The 8,669-nt window shown below is 49.9% G+C and overlaps 1 protein-coding gene across 1 annotated transcript in view; it reads right to left on the bottom strand.

Annotated features, from left to right (window-relative positions):
- The window catches only part of JAM3 (junctional adhesion molecule 3), a 31,709-nt gene that overhangs the window by 22,714 nt on the left and 326 nt on the right, over nucleotides 1-8,669 (bottom strand). The window lies entirely within an intron of this gene.

The following is an 8,669-nucleotide window of genomic DNA, read 5'->3' on the forward strand; positions in this document are numbered from 1 at the left end:
ACACAGAGGATCTGCCTCAGAGACATGAGGAAAAGACATATGCTGAGAAGGGGAGGCCCAGCTTTATTTTACCAGCCTCTGCTCCCACCCGAGATGTGCTTTAAAGACTGCCTTGCAAAGTAGGAATTAAATCCAAAGGTGCCTATGCATCTTCCTCGTGCTGTCATCCCCTTATCAGTGATCTCCAGCCTGCTCTGAGCCAGAAGATGAAAGGATTGTAACACCACTTATCTTCCCACTTAAGAACATGCTTAAAAGCTTGCTCTTAAAGAGGAGGACACTCAAGCCTGGGGAAGCAGCTGTAAATTCTGCAAACGGGCTTCCTTGCATTTCTTTGAAGGAGCTACTGCTTCTCAGTGAGGGACACAGACACCAAGAGGAAACTCGGGAGGGAGGAAAGAGGGAAGCCTTTGGAGCCAAGAGAGTCTTTGCCTCATGTCCAGGACACGGAGCTGAGTGACAGATGTGAGACTCATGGCATGTGTGCCTCAGCAGTGACCGAGGATGAGCCAGGAATTGAAAAGCTCTTGGGAAATATGGAAGCAGCCAGAATTATGCCATATTTGTCACTCCAAATCCACACTCTCCTCGGGACTGCGCAGTGTCATGGCCAGCAAGGTTAGGGATCCCCTTGCAGAGCTACTGCATCCAACCCTGCTCCAGGACTAAGCCTTGAGGCCAGGACCTCTCCCACACAGCCCCGTGTCTGAATTTGACCCTCATCTCCCCTCTTTGTAGAGCTGCTTGTAACCACGGTGAACCTGAGTCCAGCTTCCCTTTGTCATTTAATAGCTGAGTCAAACTGTCAAAACAGCCAAACAGGATCTGTTCCAAATATTTGCAGAAAGAGGAGGATCAAGGAGCCTGCAGCAGAACACCAGGAGCCTGCCCAGGCGGGGAGAACAATCCCTATTGTGTACCAACAGCGGGATGCTGGTGGGCGATGATCACGCCTTGGGACATGGGGAAAGAGCCCCCAGATCCTCCCATGCTCAGGAACAAACTGGAATCTGGAGTCCCCTCTGCCCCCTGGCAAAGCCCCAGCCCTGCAGCATGATCAGCCCTGATCGTGGCTCAGCTGTTGGCTCGGAGAACCCGAGGAGCAGTTGGCAGGGGGAGAGGGGGGTACTGGGGTGCCTCAGGAACTGCTGCCAGCCCCAGCACGGACTTCAAAGGGCTCCTCTCGCCCTGCTGCATGGGAGAGGACAGCTGTGTGTCGGCAAGGCCCACCAGAGCATTTCTGATGGCAGAAGAGAGGGGTTGGTACCTGGTGTAAACTCCTCTCCAGCACATGCGAGGCAGCTCTGGCAGGCAGAGCTCCGTGCTGCCCTGAGATTTATGGGATGCTGAAAACTGGCCAAAATGAAGGGAAAACACCAGCTCCAGGAGGATGTTTACCAACTCAAACAGCCAGGTCTGCTTGAGGGAGAGCCCACGAGGCTCGGGAGGCAATTACAAGGCACTCTGCCAGTTCAAAGGCAACTCCATCAGCTCTGAAGGAGATAAGCCATCGCCTCCCTGCGAAATCAGAGCAGCCCCATCCACGTACACTACGTGCAACCTCAGCAGAGCAGCTAAAAGCACAGAGGGAGGGAAACCAGCACCTCCTGTGCTGTAGGAGCCTCTAAATCAACAAGGAGATCCGTGGTGGGTGAAGCCAACCTGTTCCATGGCTCGTGTCTCCAATCCCGCCAGCAAAGCACAGAGCAATCACACTAACGGGGGGTGCATTACTCCTTCCACTTTGTTGGTATCTAAACACCTCAACAACCTCTTCCCCCAAGGCCTCCCACAGGCTGGGGAAGCCAGGGCTAGTCCAGAGGTCCAGAGCACAGAGCTGGGACTTCTTCCCCTTCCAAGATGCCCAGGCCCTCTCTCGCACAGAGCGGATGTTTTCCAGGCTCTAAAAATAACCATCTCCAAACAACGTGGTGGGTATAAAGAAATATTTATCTCCCAGCTTTTGCTGAAGATCAATACAGAAGAAAAATATTAAAGCAGAGATTTAAGTGTGTACTAAAAATAGCTGTTGGTAAGTTTCCTTTGAGGGGATAAAAGCTATTTCACAGAAGCAGCAAGAGCTGCAGGACTTTGCAACACCTTCCCTGCTGCGTGAGCTGCCGGAAATCATTCAGGAGAGTGTCAGCAGCCAGAGCCTCAGGAGGAAGTCCATTAGCAGGCAGCAATCTCCTTAATGGACCCTGGGGTACATGGGAAAAGCTGCTGTGGACACTGGGGCTCTTTCCAGCGCCGCGATTCACGCAGCCAGTTACCATCCCATATTCCCAGGAACGCTCCTCATCTTCATGGCAGCCTGACAGCACCATGAGTTCATCTTTCACGGAGCTTCCAGTGAGCGAGGGCACAAATTGGGACAGTGAGTTTTTGCTTTTTCTTTCTCTTTTTTTTTTTGTCAGCCCCCCGCAAACAGCCGTGAACAGAAGCTGTTTGTAACAGCAGCAACATCCATCAAACCTCTGTTTTCCAAGGATAACATCCTGGCAAAACAAAAAATGCTGTCTCCATGGGTGATTTTGGGGCTGAAAGATCAAGCAGAGCCTTGTACATTTACACACTGACAAAATCATTAAGTTCTCTGCTGTGCAGCCACCTCCACTCGAGGTCTGAGAGAACACACAGCCACCCCGGAGGGATGAGAAGTGGCAGGAACCTTTCCACTGGGAACAAAAAGCAGGACTGATGTGCAGAGCTCTGTTTCTCTGTTGAAAGGTAAGCCTGGCTCTCAAAAGAGCTCTCCTCCATGACCTTGCTTGCCAGCCTTATTCCATGTCGTTAATGAAACACAACTCCCAACTTCCTTTGGATATGTGAGGTTTTATGGGCTCCTTCAGCAACCACTGAACCAACCTCATGGTTGTACATCCTGAGACGTACTGGGCAAGAGTGTCAAAAATGGCAGCTTAATTAGATGTCTCAAGGGGAGTGAGCAGGGAAGTCTGGTGCTTTCAACAGACCTGAAATTTTAGAAGTATTTCACTCCCACCCTTCAAAACAGAGCCCAAAAGTGTCCTAATTTACATCCTCTCTGTCAAACACTGGCCACTTATGTAAGAAATTGCCCAAAGTTTATTAAGGCAGGGATTTTCAGAAGAGGTCACGGGCATTAGAAACCCAGCCTAGTAATAGGAACAAATCCCCTTAGATTTCAGTGGATTTCTCCAGCTCAGCAGAAAATCTTACCTAGGCCACCGAAATATATTTTTAATAGCGTGATTAAAAATCGTGAAATACTGCTGAACATGGACCACTGCTGCCTTTTAGCCACATGCCAAAGATACAGTAAGTCCCTGGCACGCTGCAGTTTTAGAGCTCAGTGTCTTCAAATGAGCCAGCTGTGCCCAAACGAATTAGGAGGACTCTTAAAAACCCCACTGATCTCACATTTGTGTTGTAATAATCAGGTACATTGAAGGGAGTAGGTTCGAGCGTGTTCTGGCTTTAACTCTGAAATCCCTGGGATTTATGACTTAAAAAAAAAAAAAAAAAAAGAAAATCTTGAGCATTATCTGAACACAATTTAATTTCATCTACTTCATCTACTGGTGCTCTGAAAAACCTTCATTTCCCCTTGTGACTGAGTCTTAAACCCTGTGCTCCAGCCAATGAGGGGCACCACAGAACCCAATACCTGGGATTATTTATGCCGACAAGCAATTCTTGCCTGACAGAACGATTCCCATTAATTTTTCAAGCTTATCTGAAGTACCTGTGGGCTGTCAGGTTACAACACGTATGTGGCTTAGTTTCCTTCTGATTAGTCAGTGCCAGCCCAGAGCTGACTGGACTCTCATCTGACAGGTCTCAGCATTTTACAGGTGAGCTCATGGGAACCTGACCCAACTGCGCTCTCAGGAGCTGGAGAAATTTCTGAGATATTTGGGGTTTTTTTTTTTTGGGGGGGGGTTTGTTTTGGTTTGGTTTTGGGGTTTTTTTTGTCAACTCCCATTTATAAATTTTGCTCCTGCCTCTGCTGCTCTTTCTCCTGCCTGTTTTCTGGTTTGGAACATGCACCTAAAGCAATTTCCTCCAATCCCCAACGCAGCAGAGAAGCGCCTTTGACAAGACACTGAGGAACTGCAGAGGAACTCCCTCTCCAAACCTCACTTTTTGCATGTTGGGGTTTTATTCTAAGACATTTGAAGGCCTGGCTGAGGATGCTGCTCTGAAGAACAGGACTCCAGCTCCGTTTGCAGCTGTCTTGGTGCTGCCCTCCCTGTGTTGGACAGCTGAAGTCCTGCCCAGGAGTCACACAAAGCTTCCTTAGAGTGGCAGCAAGGCCATCAAAGTGACACCAGGACCTCAGCTGGCTGTGCCTGAGCAGGAAACATCTTTAAAATACACCTCTCTCAACGTTTATCCCCCAAGGAAGCTGCCTGACCTCTGAAATGAGAAGCAGGAGTTTGGGAGGAGTTGATTATCCCTGAGACCAGTGTTCTGGTGAAGCCCACGGGATGGAGTCCATGAACTCCTCACTGTCCTGTTCCTCACAGGTATATTTTGGTAAGTCCCCACAGAAAAAAAAGAATTGAAACTCTCCAAACAACACCCCTCCCCTCAGGTTATTCCTGTGGATGTTGGTGCTCTGAAGGGTCACAAGCAAACAGAGACCTGAGCCTTCCAGCCAAAAATAAGTCCAGTTTTTATGTTATTATTTATTCTTCTGAAAGTGAAACCTCTGGTTTCCAGCAGGGAGTTGGAGCACTGTGACCCAGCAGGTATTTCCTCTGCCCCAAGCACAGCTGTTGCCAGAACTGCACCCAAACAGCAATCCAGGCCCTCTGGGGGAAATTTCAGGCTGTGTCCAGAACATTCATTAGTGCAATTAAAGCCATTAGCTGGTTCTGAGGCCATGTCCTGACTCAGCCAGGGACTGGGGTTTGTTGCACACACCCTTAACTCCTCCACCACACAGAACTGATGTGCTGTTTGAGCTGGGTTTTGATCCTGTCTCATAAAAACACGATACTCCCTGGGGGTTCTGAGGGAAGGCAACCAGCCCTTATCAATCGGGAGAAGATGCTGCAGTTCAAATTCCAGTCGATACAGAAGCCAGATTGAGAATGTAATTATCCTAATTAATTTTATATCGGGAACTCATCTCTTTTCACATAAACAGCAGTTTCCAAGCAGGCCACCAGCTCCTTTTGCACAGAGCAGCGGTTTTATCTTGTTGAGGGGCATGTTGGCAACACAAGCTTGTGTTGTGCAGACAAGGACTCTTGAGGACTCAGGATCCTGCTGGCCTGTGGAAATCTTTGCCTTTGCTAACTCCCTCCCACCACTTCAGGCTGGCTCCGTAAGGAGTTCACGAACCTTCTCGGGATCATCAGGGCTTGATGCAATCAACTGTGAAGCATTAGCTCTAAATATACAACTGGGAGGCCAGTTCTGCTTCAACACACAAACACTCATGGCAGAGGATGAGCAAGCAGCCAGCCCAATTTGCAAGAGAAACTGAACTAATAATCCAAGCATGCTGCAAGGAAAGCAGGAGCGAGTGGGGGCTGATCGTTGCTTTGCCCTTTGGAGATGGCTAAAGTTAGGGGCAAACTGACAGGAGGCCACCCACAGCTTTTGTCCTTGTTTGTGGAGATAAATGCAGCAGCTCATTCCGCTTTATTTACTTGTTTAGGTGATTTTTTGGCAACTCCAAGCATGTCCCTGGTGCAAATCCTCAGTGTGTGGACAGATAATTGAAAAACAACTGCAGCAGGCCAAGAGACCCAGAATTCAACTTGTACAGGGAAAATAAACACTGAAAGAACCCAAGCTCACAAAGCAGAGCAACATCTCAGTCCACAGACTAAAGCAAACACATTTTACTCTTTGAATCTCCTCCTGTTTCAGCAACCAAGAAATTCTCAGAAGTATTCGGGGCAAGAGGGAATGTGCTGGTGTCATGTTCTTTGTCAACAGCTGTAAAGGAGATGTGCATCCAACCACTCTTTGGTGGCGATGCCAGATCCTGCTTACCCAAAAAGGAACACCAAGCCCTTCCTAGGAATTTTTTGGAAGATGTTATTAAGCATCTGATTTTGGCAGGGCTCTCAAAGCTGTTTGTCCCGGTTTTTTATTGCCTGTTGAAAAGAAAGCGATACTGCAAATACTTCCCACCAGAAAATACCAACAAGCAACTTATCATCACTGCAAGAGAGTCAACATTTCCACCGAGTGGTTTTTGGCACTGACAGCTGACTCACAACAGTTGTTGGTGGCTGGGACAGATGGACTTCATATATTAAAAGAAAAAAAAAAAAGGAAATTAGAACTTCTACTCCATAGATTTTAAAAAGCCTTTTGCGAAATCCAACCTATTACCAAGCCCTCAGAATTAAATCAAAAAGGAGATTTGAATGTAATGAGCTTTAAAACTGAAATGTGCCTGGGACTTGCCCGTATCTCCCCATCAAGGACTGCGAGCTATCAGCATGTTCTATTTTCAACAGGAAATACTCGAGAGTTTTGGGAGGGTCTCCACAGCTCTGCTCTCAGCCCAGCACGTGAAATCCTCTAAAATCCAAATATTTGTTTCCACAGGGAAGCTGGCAAGGAGAGACCTCGAGGCAGAACTGATGTCAGTCGTAAGCCTCACTCTCCATCAGTGCCGCCAAGAGCTTCCACTGCTTTAATTATGACCATGGCATTTCCCTGATGTGCAGAATCTTTAGATGCTTTTGGTGCCTAGAGCTGGGAATGCACTGAATGCTCCATGCTTCACTGGCTCCCGTTTCCTGGCAATGTTTTAAGGCCATGATCAAGAACAGGGGCTGTTCTGGCAGTAACACACAGCAGGAGGCAACCCTAGCTCACAGCACTTGGGAGTCAAAGCAGCACCTTGGAGTCTAGAGCAGGTCAGACCTTGGGATCTCAGCATCTTGTGAGCTTTGTCTCCTTCTTTTCATGCCTTTTTGTTTTTTCTCCCCCAAGTAATCGGTTGGCATAAACACATCCTTCCAGTCACACTCCCATCCCACCATCCAGCACCAGCCCTGCAGGCTTCAGTACAAGTCTAATTTTAAGTACTGCTGACAGCACAGCCCTATTTTAGTGGGGTGCCCCCAGTCCCTCAAGTCAGGCGTGGTGGAAGAAACCTTTTTGTTCTCAACCTCACTCTGCCCAATCTTCTGGGCTTATGACCCCACATGTAAACACTACTGGAAATCAACCCAGGATGAGGCACTTTTTAAATTTAATGGAAAGCAAAGCCTGGTGCCACTTGGGTTCACTCACCAGGTGAATGTTCTCAGGCAGGGGTGTGAAACCAGTGGTGTTTGGCTGCTTTTAGCAACTATTGTCTGTCTGAAGAAAGGCAGAAATATCTGGAGTTTGTTTCCAGTCTCCCTATCTTTTAGGCCAGGTTCAACAGGACACTCAGGCTCTGCTCAAGTAACACAGGAAGGAAATGAGGCACCTTTCTACCCTGCAGCCCCGCTGTGAGGGAAAGTCGTGTTAAGTCTGTGGTTTTTCCCATTTGAAGGGAGCAGCTGAATCCAGAGTTAGCACCGGGCAGACCGTGTGATGCTCCGGGATCAGGCAATCCCCATTTCTCCTGCTGAAGCTGTTTCTGCTCCAAACCGCAGCAAAGCAAGCGAACACCAGAGCCTGGAGCGCGTGACAACCCTCTCCTTGTTGGGAATGAGTGTCAGAGTCATCTTCGCACCCCTCCGCTGACTGATTGGGTAAAGAGCGCCCAAATCTCACTTTCTTTGAGGCCCAAAGCAACTCTGCAAGTTCTCTGGAGTCGCTGGAGGATTGTTTTTTGTCCTTAGATAAACTGTTTGAAATATTTCCATTCACTTCAGCCTCGAGTTGACCCAAAACAGTGACTGGTGAGTGTGTACATGCTCAGCCCGTGTATTTTGGTACTCAGCTGCAGGCTGGTTGTCAGCCTAACCCCACTCCACCCCGTCTTCTCCTCCTGCCATCTGGGCGGAGGGGGGAGGACAACGCGAGCCCACCGGCTGCTGTCCCCCTCCTCATCCCCCCAGCTATTAATAGCCAGACAACAAATGAGCCCAAATTCATTCCTGAGCGGAATTAGCAAATGTTTTTGCAATTAAAACTGCAAACATTCATGCGGGGCCCCCCGAACAATAGGCGCCTGTGCCTGGTCTTGAATAGGCACTAGTGTCCGCCCTGCCTGCCTGCCGAGCCTGCACATTCCTGGCACCCTCAGCCCTGGACCCGCTCCTTGCTGAGCTGGGTTTTGGGATGTTTCCCCCGGTCCTGTGCGTGTGTGTGCGTCCCACGCTCCCGGCAGCATCACGCTCCCAGCAGGTCCTTCTTGCCGGCCGGCCCTGGACCCGTGTGCTGTCCCGTCCCCCGTCCCGGCGGCTCCCACGCTGTCCCCGCATCCCCCCGCGCTCGGGCCAGCGCATCCCTCCCTCCCTTCCCCGTGGCGAGGATCGGGGCAGCGCATCCCTGTCGGGGCACGGGCAGGGATAGCGCATCCCTGCCCTTCCCGGGATCGCGACTGGGGCAGCGCATCCTTCCTCCCTCCCTGCCCCGGGATCCCAACCGGCCAGCGCATCTCCCCTTTTCCCTGGGATCGCAACCGGGGCAGCGCATCCCTGCTCCCTCTCGCAGTCCAGGATCGGGACAGGGGCAGCGCATCCCTCCTCCCTCTCTCACTCCGCGATCGGGACGGG

The sequence above is a fragment of the Corvus kubaryi genome, unplaced genomic scaffold (assembly GCF_017639235.1).
Source record: "Corvus kubaryi isolate FWS band 111438036 unplaced genomic scaffold, C.kubaryi_AGA036_p1.0 37367, whole genome shotgun sequence".
NCBI classification, from domain to species: Eukaryota; Metazoa; Chordata; class Aves; order Passeriformes; family Corvidae; genus Corvus; species Corvus kubaryi.